The sequence below is a fragment of the Agrilus planipennis genome, unplaced genomic scaffold (assembly GCF_000699045.2).
Source record: "Agrilus planipennis isolate EAB-ADULT unplaced genomic scaffold, Apla_2.0 scaffold78, whole genome shotgun sequence".
NCBI classification, from domain to species: domain Eukaryota; kingdom Metazoa; phylum Arthropoda; class Insecta; order Coleoptera; family Buprestidae; genus Agrilus; species Agrilus planipennis.
Genome location: NW_020438928.1, coordinates 317,288 through 333,061, shown reverse-complemented (window position 1 = coordinate 333,061; position 15,774 = coordinate 317,288). Strand labels below are relative to the sequence as shown.

Sequence of the window (15,774 nt, the reverse complement as noted above, 5' to 3'; positions counted from 1 at the left end):
GAATTTGTAAAAATAAAATCCCAGTAGAAATAAATTTACCAGATATTTTAGTTGATATTACAAATTTAATGGTAATATCTAAATTCTGACACTCCTGGTCCGCGTCAGAGCTGACCCGATCCGCGGAATTTGCTTTTTGTTCTTTTTAGTGTTTTTCCCCCTATTTCCGGACTGAGTGGTCCGATCGCAATAGGAGTACTATCATAATTTTCTAGAGGTACTGTGCTATGCGCCGAGAGCAAAAGCGACCACCTACGAGGTTCCGTTTCGGAGTTATGACTGTTGGAAGTTGTGGCAAAGTGTTATTTTCGAAATTGAGAATTAAATATTTAGGAGAACATATCTGGCGAACTACTGAAGATAGCGCAAAAATTCTTTCACCAAGCCGACCCGATCCGCGGAATTTGCTTTTTGTTCTTTTTATTGTTTTTCTGGGGCCACAGGATGGTCCCTACTTGCGGACTGATCGCAATAGGAGTAGGTACTATCAAAATTTTCTAGAGCTACTGTGCTCTGCGCCGAGAGCGAAAGCGCTGAGCTACGAGGTTCCGTTTCGGAGTTATGACTGTTGGAAGTTGTGGCAAAGTGTTATTTTCGAAATTGAGAATTAAATATTTAGGAGAACATATCTGGCGAACTACTGAAGATAGCGCAAAAATTCTTTCGTCAACGGTTGGCCCGTACCTACGTGTACAGGAAAAGTTCAATTTCGAAGAAGACAACTTGAAATAATTTTTAAAAAAACATGTCAAAATTGAGATTATTACAAGTTACCTAATAAAGTATACTATTTCTACGGCTAATTCAGCTATTTACAATCAAAAATTGTAATTTTTTGTTGTCATAGAAATTTAGTTTTCTCTTTAGCATTCTTATTATTGTTACTTATCAATTCATATCAAAGAAAATTCATCAGCAAATAATCAGACATCTCCATCAATTTTTATCCTATAGGGGTCAGGTATGCAAAGGACCAACGTGACATACTTTTAAAAGCTTTGTTCTCCATTGAACCATTCCCACAACGTAATGATAATCGTCGTGAACGTTGTTGTAAAAGTTTTCATGGAAGGCAGTAATTAGTATTTCGCCTTTTCGTTTTTGGAATGTTGGCGACTTCCATTCTTAGACTGAGGAGTTATTAAGAATTGCCATTTTCCGGAGTTAAACAAGAACGCAACTCGGCCATGGTTCCGCTCATTACGATATCATCTTATTGTTAATGGACAACCTTTAAAGGGGAATAAATTAAATGCCAAAAAGCATGATAACGAACATTTTGGGAGTTTGCATGACAAAGAACTTTTCGGGACGAAATTGCTAGAGTACCCTCTCCACGTCGCTACGCCTCGTGCCCGCTGGCATCTGATGCTTGTTGGTTAAGGGTGGATTGGCACACAACTATTGTAAACTTCAGATCTATACACTCAATCTTTGCATACAATACATAACGACAGCTCGACAATTGTATGTTTGCATAAATTCTGTTTGCAAGCTACTAGTTTTCATAACAGACTTTCCGACACTACATTGCTCGCTATGAAAATAAAGTCATAAAAAGGACAAAATAGGCCGAAATGAAACAAGAAAACTAATCTCACATTACTGAAATAATGCGCCAACTTTTTGCAATTACAATGATACGTGAACATTGAAACTTATCTATTTCGGTACATATTTATTATAATGGGAGAAGAATAAAACAACAATAAAAGTAATAGAAAAAATAAAAAGTTTAATAACAATAGTCCCGCTTTACTTCTACACATTACAATAGGTAAGCATTTTATAAATTTATTAATACATGATCGTAAAATGTGTTCTCTTCCGAATTAATTTATTTTGTCCTTTACGTTAGTTTCTTGTAATTCCGATAGAAAAAAGCTTGTCTTATTATAATATAGGATTTGCCTGCTTTTTGTTTTGCTTTTGCACAAACAAATTTTGACAAAACTATGCCACTATTAGATACACTAATATGCGATGATGAGACATTCACCAAACAATTTAATTTCAGTAATGTAAAGTGCATGCATAAATGAAATTTCTACCAGCTATTAAAGGAAATAAACAAATCTAAACCTCTGTAAGAAACCATATATATATTGTGAGAAACACTATATAGAAAGAAATATATAAAAAAGATGAACTTCTCAAAATATACCTTGTAATGATAAAACTGTAATTTTCTTCCTTGTATACATAGCCTTTGATTCTTGACACCCTGGAAGGCTAAACAAAAACAAATTATTGTAAAAAGCTTATTATAAAGTGAAAATTACCCATTATTTTGTCCTTGTTTTGGGTACCTAAACCAATAAAAAGAACAAAATTAATGGAAAATTAAAAATATTTTTTTATTGAAAATGAAATAGAGAGAACCAGTCGGAAAAGATTTTTATTAAGCAGTCATGCAGTAACGTTTAACCATGTCAAACAGGCAATTCCTTCCTTTAAAAATGACACCTTTTGCGTCAAAGATGCTTGGATTTTTTATTTAGTTTGTGTGAATTCAGTCTGTACCATATTTTACGTAAACCAATAAAAATATTTTCGAAAAGCTTCTAAAGAAGGCACCAAAGAACGTCCTACATCATAAAACAACAAATGTAGGTAGAAAAGCTTTTTATTTTCTAACAATGTATTTCACAAATAAGAAAAAATACAAAATCTTTTCTGGAAAACATTTTAATACGAATTTTTTTCCAATATTTTCTTTTGATCTACAATAAAAGTCTCAATAGAATACGTATATCTTTAGATACAAAAATTAATGTTTTTGTAATCTAAATTTTCTCGCTAAGTGAATATCCTCAAATAACAGCTAAACTGTGTAAATGTTTGTGTGAATGAATTGGCTTCTATTAATTTACCTATAATAGTTGTCTATTTATTATATGTATACCTATATTAATATTATAGAGGCAGCGGTTTTTATTAGCGTTATAAATTTTTCTGTTAATTTTGAATTTGTATATTCTGTATCTAATTTATAATTTCATGTAATGTTTCTATAACTTGTACCTTTTTATTTTCCATGTCTAATTTTACATATTTGTCTTTTCCGAATCTGTTTGTCTTTTCGTATATACTTCCTATGATATCTATTTCTGGAATCTTCACTTTCTAACTTTCACTTCTTTTCCACCCTTTTTCACACTTTCTATTTTCATTTTCAATAACTTACATTTAAACTGCTTCTTTTATGTACAATTCTCAATAGTGTTCCTTTCTTAATTATCAGATTTGACTTTTCTTTTGTGTATACTTTTAACTTAACCATATGATAGTTAAAGACTCCTGAACTTTCATATGGTTACGACATATATACTGAGCCTGCACTCATATTAAAAGCAAACTTTTGTTATTTAATTGATAGTTGATGTATATCAAAAAATATACGTAATCCTAAAATGTAGCATTGTGCTACAGATGGCGTTTACTTCGCCATTTGTGGTATTTTCTAAAACGCGCTGTTAAGACAACAGGTAAAAGTTGGTCTGTGTTCTGTCGGAGCTGCCTGCGACGCGCTGATGAGATCCAAAAAGATCGAAATCGCGATCAGCGTCTGGCAGTTTCGACAGAATACAGACCACTTCGAATTATTTTAAAAAATATTTATTTGTTCCTTAATCTTTTAGGAGTCTGTCTTCCCAATCTTTTGTCGTTTCTCTCGGCCTGTTTACCTCTCCATTTCAAAGGTCATGTCGTTGGTTTTTCTTAATACACATCCATCGCCTATCGTTTTCTGGAGTGAAATTGCTTACACGTAACTGCCAAACTTGACAGTAATTGTTCATTTGACAGCGAGATAAGCCCATTCGAAACATATCGACAAAAACGGTTAAAAACCTACACTACAAACTACAACATATTGATTTCCGGGTTCTAGGAAGTTTAGCACTTCTTCAGCAATTTATACGATGATCGATTATTTTAGTTTATATACAGTGGTCAAACCACTATTCTGCCTACGCTTCTATTTGCATGAAAATCTTTTCTAAAAAAGGTCAACTTGATTTCCTTTGCTTCTTTACAATGGAGCCTTCGTTTTATAATTCAGTAAACATTTTTGTTACGACAAAGAAACAAACCTACGCATCGACCTTTGAAATAATAAAATAGTTGAAACGTAGTCTATCGATTAAGTTTAGGGTATACTATATTAAAAGAGCTATATTTTTTCTTTTAATTTATTCATTTAGTAATTAACAAAACAACTACTGACTTACTTTGGTATAAAGCGCTTCGGTGCTTATTTGCGTTATTACTATACTCAATTATACGTTATATTTGTTATGGATTATAGTCAAATAATATAGAAGTAGCAATGAAAACACAGCAGTTTCAAAAAATTAATTTAAACCTTTCACGACTGTTTCGCCATAAGATGGCAAAACCTTCAACCACAAATACGAGTAACATAACTAGACGTTCAGCAAATCCATTCAAATATTAACTCTATAGAATGAATTCAGGGTAAATATCTAGATGATGGGGTGGGTGGGATCAAAAGAGGAGGTCTCCCCCACCAGTGTACCATAAAAAGTTCGTGGCGGTTTCACCCCTACAAAAAGTTATGGGGGTTAGATGATGGCCCCCCACCCCCAAAGGGGGTGGCGGTTGACGGATCGAAAGAGGGTGGTCACCTGAGTAAAATCCCATAAAACATTTGCGGCGGTCTCACCCCCATAAAAAGTTATGGGGGTTGAAAGTTGATTATTTTGACAATTTTCATACACTATAATTCAAATAAAATTCAATAAAAAAATTATTTTCAACCGGATGGAGGTGAGGGATCGAAAGAGGGTGGTCACTTGAACAAAACCCGATAACCTAACCTAACCTACCCTATTGATAAAGATATTTAAATAATGTTTTATATAACTTTCTCAATATTTTTATGTATTTTTCATTAGTTTTACCTTTGAATATTGTTTAAGAATGACTATATAAATATTTACATGCATAGAAATATATAAAAATTGGCATATTTATTAACTTTAAACCACCATAACTTTTTATGGTTTGAGACCGCCACGAACTTTTTATGGTACAGTGGTGGGGGAGACCTCCTCTTTCAATCTCCCCACCCCCACCCCAGAAGGAGGTGGGGGCCATCATCTAGACCTTTACCGGATTCAGTTTTCCTTTTTTCCTAGTTTTTTGTGACACTATCACTGTCGCCGTATTTTAGAGAATATTCCGTTTTGAGTAAATTTAAAAATTATGGTTGCATAGAAGATTGCCAACCCAACAGATCAATTGCAGACTCAGCATTGACCCATTTGTAAAAAAATCATTGATTGTTCTTAATGCATCATTACTTGCTCCTAATTTTCAACTGTTTAACTAGGCCAGTAAGCAAGTAATACTTTTGTATTATGTTTCATTGTATTTATTTGTTTTGAAATGTTAAAATCAATTTGAAGTATTGTACTTGTAACTAATGAATATTCATGGAATCTCTTGTATGATTCCTTGTTCAAAATTCGAAATAGTTTTGCTTTGTTCATGTATGGCACATTAGAAAGATTTATGTTACGATTACATGGTATCAGCGAGCAAGTGTATAACTATGTAAACATTTCGTTTGTAAACATGTGCACATTTTGTCTTGTATGCTAAAACGCTTTGAGTTGGGGAGATTTTAATCCATACCCCTATTGCGCTCCTGTTGTCTGATTACTGGTTATTAAATCGGGAAAAGCTATGGGCATTTTGAAAGGTCAGGAGTCAAAAGCTTGGAAAAATATACATACGGTGGAACTAAAAAGCAGTCACTTTGTTCAATTCGCACGTTTTAATCAGAATTAACGCAGAAGGTTAAAGGCAGATAATGCTGTTAATTAAAACACCGTTTCGTATTGGTATCAGATTCCATTTTCAAATTGGAATCTTTGACATTAAAAAATTGTAAAAACAGCATTTTTACAGTAGAGATAGGCAGGGTACCCGGTTTAGGTCCGGTACCCAGGAAGATTCAGCACTTTTTTAGGACCCGCCAGGTACCGAATAATGATGCCGGGTAATTCTACCAAAGAAAAAAGAAAAAACAACTCCAGCAATAATAATTTAATAAGCATGACAAAATCTTACCTAATGAAAATTAGTAATTAAGGTTTAATTAGGATAGGTTGTTTATCCTAAGTTGTATTATTTATTGACTACTATGGTAAGTTATTTGTTATTTCGATATAAATTTTTCGTTAAATTTTTCTCGTGGACAGTATGACCCAACTGTTACAATTCTGTGTTTCTGTCACTTGTTAGTATAAGTTTTGATTAACGATAACCTTTTAGTGTGATTTTGTCGCCTTGCAGACTTTTAGTGTTTAATAATATTGGAGGCTCGTTTCAATGGTTTTAACTAAACCTTTTCATTGAAAATTTGTCAACCAAAGATTAAAATTTCATTAGGTTAGCGTTTAAACAACTTTTTGTACAGACGTTGGTGCCCATGTAGGAACTCACGACAGAGTCAAGCTTGGACCAGTATTGTCAAACTCATACTTGGTTGCCCAGCATTGGACCAAACTTGACGAAATGTTATTATATCTAGCCTCGATATTTGAAAATTGACCAAACTTTGGACCAGTATTGTCAAACCTATACTTGGTTGCCCAGCATTGGACCAAACTTGACGAAATGTTATTATATCTAGCCTCGATATTTGTAGATTAACCAAACTTTGGACAAGTATTGTCAAACCAATGATTGGCTGTCCCAGAATTGGATCAAACGTTAATGTGCCTAGCTTTGACACTTGAAGATTGACCGAACTTTGGACCAATATTGACAAGTCAATGCTTGGTTTCCTATACTACTGGTCCAAGTTTGGGCCTGTCGTCAAGACTAGCATTTTCCTACATGAATGAGGGTGATATTTAATGGAAATCCGCCAGAACGAAGACATGAACCATTAATCGTATTGCTAATGTCGAGTGTGGTTATCCAGTCTGTCCGGTGTATCTCTAATTTACAGTATTATGTCTTATTTTTTAATGTACCAAGGCCGCTTGTAATAAAAAGAAAACGAAAAGTTTCCGATTACTGCTGACATTTCGTCATTTGCTGATTTTGCAATTGCAGAAGATACTGTTTAAAGTAAAAAATGGACACTGGGATAAAAAATGAATAAAAATGACGTTCGAATGAAATACACGCTTCCGCAGTGAATATATCTTTTAACAATAACAGTAAGTCTCTTTTTGGTTTATTTATTTAAGATAGCTACTGTTTGTCTTCAAATTTATAAACAAAGTTGCGAAAATTTAGTGAAATTAAACTAATTAAGTGTTGCGCTGATAATTTTATTACGTAATACTATATACGGTATAGGTCTAACATGCTGCGGGATGACGTTATAGTGACTTACGATCACTTTTAATTGCCACGACAAACAATTTGATTGACTATTAAATTTGTGACTAATTAAGCGTACGTATTATTACTACATAAAGGTTCGCGCACATTGTGTATCGGAATAGGACGGACGGCACGGAACGGAGAAAATAAGCATACGAAATACGGTACAAAGAAAAGCACATTCATACGGTAGATGGCACTCTCGGCATTTTAAAAATACACCACTTATTCTCCTGGAATTTGAATTAAAATTCATCCGCTGCCTATCGCGTGCTTCGTGCTTGCCGATGGATGCCATTATGTGCATTACAAGCCGGAATTTGCAATTTAACACCATCAGCATCATCAGGAGGGGGGCTATTCTACAAATATTTTCATTCGAAGTATGTGTTGTTTTATATTGTTATTAAAACTAAAATTCTGGTATGCAAGGGAAGAAAAAGCTGGGAAAGAGCGAATATAAAGATAGGAGACGAAAGATTAGATAAAGTGGCTGATTTTAGGTATCTAGGAAGTCAGATAAGTCAGGACGGAAGGAGTAGTAGGGATATATCTACTTTATAAAGTAGATGATAGCGCAGGGTCGAATCGCCTACAATAAAAAGAAGTCACTTCTATATTCGCGAACAATTAATTTAGAAATTCGAAATAGATTGTTAAAGGTGAATGAAGAGCGCGGTGCTATATGGGTGCAAAACATGAACGGTGGGCGTGGCAGAATAGAAAAGGTTAGAAGCGTTCGAAATGTAGTTACCGGCGAATGATGAGCATACCGTGTATAGAGAAGGTTAGAAATGAAGAGGTATTAGAAACAGTAGGAGAACAGAACACTCTATGGAAATCAATAAAAAATAGACGAGATAGGTTGGCAGGACACCTTGTTAGGCATGAAAGTCCAGTCAGAGACATAATCAAGGCAGAAACGGGAGTTAAGAGAAGTAGAGGTAGACCTAGATTAGATTTTAGGGAAATGCGATGATTAACTCAGGATTGGAAGGAGTGGAGGTGCGTGTCCAACCAGTCTTAGAAATGACGACCTACGACCTTATGATATGATGAAGTCGATATCCCCATAAACCTTGTCGAACACTTTTGAATCTCACAAAAAGTGACCTTTTGATGATGATGATGTTGTTACCTTTTTAGATTTTCCGTAAATAGAATTTTCAGTAAATTTGGGAAAAAAAGAATTTTTTGTTCATCCGTAAGAAACAAATAACATATAATATATCCGAGATCGCCTTATACTTTTTAGTTTATTATAATATTCGAATTTTAAAATCATAATCAATTCTTCCTTCAAGGAGCTTATGATTGATACTACTATACTGAATTTCGCAACTCAATTGCTAAATAAAATTTTCCGAAGAACCCGTGCCGTCTGTCCGATTTTGGTATATGTAAGCGAGCCTTTCTACATCCCCTAAATCTTCTGCAGACATTGTTGCCAAATCATTCTTTATAAAGACCTTTGACGAGATTAAATGACACACCGCTTAATATCCGCAAGGACGAAGATATACAATTTCGCTCGACTTGAAATATTTGTTAAAGTGCCTCCCGACTTCTTGAATCGATACACCAGCGGAGTTTCGGCTTTAACCGCTACTCGTCTATCAATCAATGTGAGACTACAAGCACCCTAATAGATTACGAAATTCCTGTAATATGAATAACTGAGTCCTTTTTCCTGTATAAAATTTTAAACATTTTCTCGTTATAATGCAAATCAATTTGTTAACTTGACAGCTGCAGTCAAATAAAGATGAGATAAATCAGTTTCACAAAATTAGGAGATTGGACTACCTTTAAAATTAAGTTGTTTCACCAGAAAACTTGTTGCTATACTGTCGTGATAGAAGAAAAAATCATAAATTTTGTATTCTTAAATCGATTTCAAAACTTTCGGAAAACTTAGGTAGATTTTGATATTTGCAAGTTTGCAAATACAATGGGAACAGCAATTTATTAGAAAAAGAAACCAAAGTCGAGGTGAATAAGATGAATTTAATAGACAAACCAACTGTGGGCACTTAGAGAGGAATAAGAGGAAGAGGGAGATCGCGATCATTGTAAAACTAAGATGCCACCAGGCAGTAATCCTACTTGAATGTCTATACGCAGCTGAATGCCAAGCTATGCCGAGTATAAAAATGGCCAGAAACTAAGAATTACTGGAAATAAACATACTGAAAAAGCTTTTGGGACCCCAAAAGAACATGGGACGGATCGTTCAGAAATAAAAGCAATCATAAATTATATCTTAAAATGGAAAAGATCTTAAACACTATTTGAAAAGGAAGGAATTAGGAATATTAACTAGCCAGATAGGGAAGTTCTTTGAAGCCGGGAAGTCAAAAGTCTGCTGGCATCAAGAAATAAAAAAAGACTAGAATGGATTGGAAATAAAAGGGACGAAAATCGCCGATAGGAAGGTGTACGAAAGCCATAAAATCAAGAACACCAAGGGCATTCCAGAAAATACTAGATCCCAAATCCAAAAATTATGTGCAGAATAAAAGAGGAAAATGTAGAGTGGAAGGATGAGGAAGTATTGGGCGAAAATCAAAGCCCCAAAATCGCTGAAGACCCAGAGACGTCCCAAACGAAGAATCCAAATCCAAAAACTATTGGATCTTGAATCATCAGTATTTCCTTAAGCATCAAAATTTCTGCTTGGCGTATTAGAATGTTATTTTTGAGGAATTGCTTACACGTTAAAAAAAGTCAATTATTTTTGATGTTGTTAAAAACTTCCTAATCGTCACTGAAAACAATCCGATATCGTAGGTTCATTAATATAGTTCTTTTGACCTTAGGGTATGGAACCCCAAAAATTATTTCGTCTGAAATTATATAATATTGTTCCGACATAAATCTCATTTTGCCGCATCTAAATGGCTCAGACTCAGACAAATGTCACAAGGTCCATTATCCGAATTGGATTTTGAATAAACGCGCGACTTCGCATTCAGTGGCATCTGCGAGTGACATTTATATGGCCACTTAGTTTCTTTTCAATGCTCTTCTGCTTCTCTGACCCACTTGGCTTGGTCGGCTGGTCGCCGGCATATTTTGTTCTTTGATTTTCCGCAACATCGCTATGAATTTAGCGATTATCCTTATTCCCAATTTATTGTTTTAAAAGATAACATTGGCCGAAATTGCGCTTCACGCAGTCGAACAGTTGGAGGATTTACAACTTAGTTCGAGTTTATTCCATTAAAAGTTTTGATAAATTTGAACGTTCCCTTCAATGATCTGATAATTTTCTTAAACAACGAAATTTCCAGAATTAACTAAAGGATGTTTAGGTTTTAAGTGTTAATTGATTTCAGTATTTGTAGATCGTTCATAAAAGCCATTTAAATTGCAGCTTCTACATAAGCCAAACTACAGGGCATACCTAAAGTGATCATACTTTTTTTTGTCAAAGCGGGACGTCCGTTGTAAAATTATGTAAAAGAAAACTGTTGTTTTACAAGTTTTTTTATTAAACAAGGGTAAAGTACGTTACATGACTTCTAGTTAGGCTGCATTTTATATTTGTCGACTGAACAAATCTTTTTTAAAACCTCTGGTATCGTATTTAGGCACGAATAGACCTCAGTATATGATTTATATATGTTAATCTTTGTAATCAAAATGGCTTTCAATACTGAGACGCACAACTGTCCTTTTTCACTCGTCCATATTTTGTTCATTTGAGAAAAGATTCTTTCGACAGGTAGGTTACGTCCAGACAGACACAAGATATACTCAATAATTATAGAAAAGTTATTTAAGTAGATATTGTTTGCACGGAAGTGCTGGAATAATTTTACCCAACGGTTTTCAACGGTCAAATTCTCAGCATTCCATCTAGTGATTTTTTGATCTGTCGTAAAGCTAGAAATAAGCGAAAACTCGTCGAAAACTTTGGTGTCCTGATCCTTACAAATAAATTCTTGTACTCGCCGCACTACGCTACGCGTTGTGGCGTAGCTATAAGATAATTGTAAATTAAATTATCATTTGGTCTGTTCGCGAAAGCGGGACTTCTGTGCCCTCGCTGGGGACACCAGGATAGACAGCCTGAAAGCGGGACGTATGTTCACCTTAGGCATACCCTAAAACACGTATCTGCATATTATTTCCCCTATTCAGAATAGTGTAATGGACTCTTCACTGGAATATAAACTTTAAGTGTAGATTTAATTTACTCAAGGTCACAAAAAGTGTAAAACTCGTGACATTTGGGTTTCCTGAGATACTTTAAATAATGTGACGTCAAATTTCTGTTAGTATAAGTCACTTTCAACGTCTCAGGAAACGTTAAATTGTTAGCATTTCAATCCAAGCGGCGTACATCAGCATCAAACTTCCGAAACTTTTACGTTTCCTTTAATACTGAATTTAGTTTATAACATTCACCAACTTCAAGTTCTGGAAGTCTGTTTAATTCAAACTACTTTTAAGGAGAAAATGTAAGAGAAAAGTTGATGGGGCATAAGTATTCTGCCTGAATAAAAAGCCAAATGAAGAAAGGTTTCTGTAATAGCTCTATAAAACTGTAGTAAAAAGGTGATAATACTGCAAATACGAAGGAAATCGAGGCGGTAGAATCAACACCAGTCAGTCGTTATCAGCTAAAACGCTTCAGGTTCAGTTTTACATTAAAATTCCAATGGGACCCATCTAAATATACAAGTATTTCGCTCACCGAGCATTCCGTATTATTCAAAAATGAGTGTTTCTGTGACTAATTACACATTACATGAAAAACGATTAAAAAAATAAAAAAACGTAACAAGAATTAACAAACGTATTTAAATGTTTTCACAAACTTTATGTTGGTTGAACCTGCCCTGGAAATCTGTAAACCTATCTGAACTTGTTAAGGATTACGACAAATGTAGAATTTCATCCTTCATGTGTGTACTCAAAAAAAAAAAATCGGTATAAAATTGTTAGTTCCACTTTATACCGATGCAAATGTAGTAGTTCGTTGTTAAATAATTGTTAGTAATTATGTTATCTGTTTTCTGCAAATTCTAAGCCGTTGAGTCTGTATATGTATTTTCATTAGATAAATCTTTAGACGGGTAACACAGTAGTGTTTTTTACACATATTCATCATGAATGAGGACGTATATGTTTAAAATAAAAACTCAAATCTGTAGATATATGCAAGCAAAGTTCTTTCGTATATTATGTGGTACTTCACTCAAGATGATCAATTGTGACAGACGAGTACATACACCTATTGGATAACGAGATAACGGATTATCTGTATTAATTTTTTTACCGGAACTCTAGACAGTGGAAAGAATAGTTGAATACCATTTAAGGGTGCTTCGTAATCCACTGATTGAATGACGATATAGGATACTTCCCATTTATCTAGAACCTTTTGTAGCGAAGTAAAATCTCATAGCACAAACAATGAAAAAAATCGATTCTGTGTGGAAATTGGATGCATCTCTCACACAATTTAAAATAAAACTTTTTCTGTACGAAAGTCTTTCGATTTCCGATACCGGATCATGAGGATATCGTGGGTAGAAAAGGTTAGAAATGAAGAGGTATTGGAAAGAATAGGAGAATAGAGGACTTTATGGAAGACAATAAAAAATAGGCGAGATAGGCGAGATGAATGTCTAGTCAGAGACATATTAGAGGCAGAAACAGAAGTTAGGAGGGGTAGAGGTAGACCTATATTAGATTACTGTTCGCAAATAGTTAACAATGTGGGTTTTTCTAGTTTTAGGGAAATGCGAAGTTTAGTTCAGGATAGGAAAGAGTGGAGGTACGTGCCCAACCAGTCTTAGGACTGACGACCTTATGATGATGATGATCGGAAAAGATAAGGTTAGAAGCTTTCGAAATGTGGTTTTATGGGCGAATGATTAGGATGACGTGGATAAAAAAAAGGTTAGAAATGAAGAGGTATTAGAAAGAATAGAAAGATAGACGATTGTATGGAAGTCAATAAGAAATAGGCGAGATACATAGGTTGGTAGGACACCTTCTCAGGCATGAATGTCTAGTCAGAAACATATTAGAGGCAGAAACAGAAGTTAGGAGGGGTAGAGGTAGACCTAGATTAGATTACTGTTCGCAAATAGTTAACGATGTGGGTTGTTCTAGTTTTAGGGAAATGCGAAGTTTAGCTCAGGATAGGAAAGAGTGGAGGTACGTGTCCAACCAGTCTTAGGACTGACGACCTTGATGATGATGATGATATTCGGATTGAACATATATGCGGGAATCAGTATGGCGGAAAATGAAGATTGCTGATGGGAGTATTTAGTTTTTGTCCATATAAAAATGATAAGTCTTGACCCTGCTTTTGAGTGGGTCTGTGACAATCCTCAGTAAAGAAATTGTATTGAATTGTGCAAAATGTATGCACCAAAAAGACTTGTTGATAGGACCATAAACTATATACAAAAGTCAAAATCTAAATTTGATCAGCCCCAGTATTGACCCATGTGCGTTGTATATCTTCATTTTATGCGGCGCGGTGTTAGATGTTTAAAGTTTACAAGTTTAAAAAATTTGTATTTGTATTTTGTTGCCAGGGGTCATACCCCTATTAATCAAAAACAAATATAAACGTACATACGTACGTAACCCTCGGAGCGCGAATGCTACTCTACTTTCGAACAGACATTTATCCAAAGCTCTAAAGCTTCTTTTTATTGCGAAAGATGTTTTCGTGAAGACTTATTAATTCAATGCTGCTTTTTTCAGTATAAAAATAGTCGGCATGCTTTATTTTGCCTGCGTCCTTATGTTATTCAGCATACGTATCCAAGTAGAATTGTCAAGTGTCATTAAAAATAACAAGTCGGCAATTTGCAAGGTTTGAAGAGTGGAATAATTTCATCTGACGGCATAAGTTCACATTTCTTGTGATTTCTACTTCGCACGTCTTACAATTGAGATGAAATGTAAAGCAATTTATTATGATAAAATTACTGTTACATTTCAAAACAACAAAAAGAACTTATCTCAAAACAGACGTTATTCTTTCACAAAAAAAAAATACGAATTTCCTTCATCAAAATAGACATATGTTGGGTAAATTAATTATTAGGGGAAAAAGTGTATAAAAAGTGTTTGTTTTCGACGTGTTTGAAATGAATTTTTCCCCCAATATTTAATAAGGTCTAAATTGGGGATGGCCAAACGAAAACGTTTATATTTACATGATAAAATATTAGATAAAATGCTTCAAACATTTTCACGTTTATTTACGTCAAACAAACAAACGAGTACATTTTTTTTTAATTGACTTAACTCATTATCTAACTGAACACTGTAGTTTTAATTAATACTGTAGTATAGCATTCAAGAACTTCAAATTAAAGCGTTTCTGTACGCAGGATGAATTATTCATTTGACATTTGGCAACCTTTCGTATGTACTACATTGAGGAAAGTTGTGCCCTAAATGAACAGTAGGTACTTGGCGTTGGTGGATAGGAGAGAAATTTACTTGAAATTGAAATAAAATTTGGGTAACACTTAAGTTAAAAAACTTTCCCAAAGAAATTGTTCAGAATCTTAATATGTTGATAAAATATCTACCAGCGACAATTTTTAAAATACAAAATTGGGAATGGTTATAATGTGAAAAATATAGGTACAGCCTATAATATTTATTTGAAACTTTTTTTCTATAGCTTTTCTTAAAAAGATACGGGCGACATTCCTTTTTTTTGGAATACGTTGTCTATCTATGTCTATATTGACACACTACAGTTTGTTATATTAAACTTTACTGAATTACTAGTTGTACCCATTCAAATTTGAACGGATTACTTCACATATGCCAATTAGCAAATGCTGACTCACTATAATCTAACCTAAACCCATATTGCATAGATTTGCATTAGGCTTGTGTAGTTCACGAACGAATTAGTTCAAGAAATCAGTTCGTTGGTTCAGTTATCTACCATGATGAAGACTCATGATATACCTCTTAACCTGAAACAACAGCAATTTATTGTCAGTATTGATTGTTTTACCGACAGTCCAATCTTATTATTATTATTTAATTATTTTATTATTATTACATTCTTTAATCATTGATTAAAGGGTCTCGAACCTAAAGCGCCTCAACAGTGAACTAACGAACCATAGGAGCGAACTAGTTCTTTGAACTAAATTGAGCCCTTCTTTTAGTGTATGACACTTCACACAATCCAATCAGTGGTAGCAGCCTATCACTCCTTTCACATTAACCTAACCCAAGTCTATAAGACAAGTCAGTCGGAAAAAAAAACTAAAAAAAACTTTTGGGTGTTTCATTTCCACCAGCCAGTAATGCTGGTGGGCGGGCAGTCCCTCCGGACTACACCGGAAGGTAGGGCGGAAGGCCCTCTTCAGCCTGCTTTCAGGAATCGTGGGAATGGATGGA

The 15,774-nt window shown here is 34.4% G+C and overlaps 2 protein-coding genes across 3 annotated transcripts in view; one reads left to right on the top strand and one right to left on the bottom strand.

Annotated features, from left to right (window-relative positions):
- LOC108733741 (CD63 antigen-like) overlaps positions 1-15,774 on the bottom strand; it is a 200,624-nt gene that overhangs the window by 118,313 nt on the left and 66,537 nt on the right. The window contains exon 1 of one of the 2 annotated variants that reach the window (XM_025974130.1): positions 2,165-2,231. The exons of the other annotated variant lie outside the window; for it this stretch is intronic. The gene's annotated coding sequence lies outside the window, so the exon portion shown is untranslated. Of the gene's footprint in view, positions 1-2,164; positions 2,232-15,774 lie in introns of those variants that run through there. 2 annotated transcript variants of the gene reach the window in all.
- LOC108733740 (pseudouridine-5'-phosphate glycosidase) overlaps positions 1-15,774 on the top strand; it is a 213,030-nt gene that overhangs the window by 132,382 nt on the left and 64,874 nt on the right. The gene's annotated exons all lie outside the window — the stretch shown is intronic.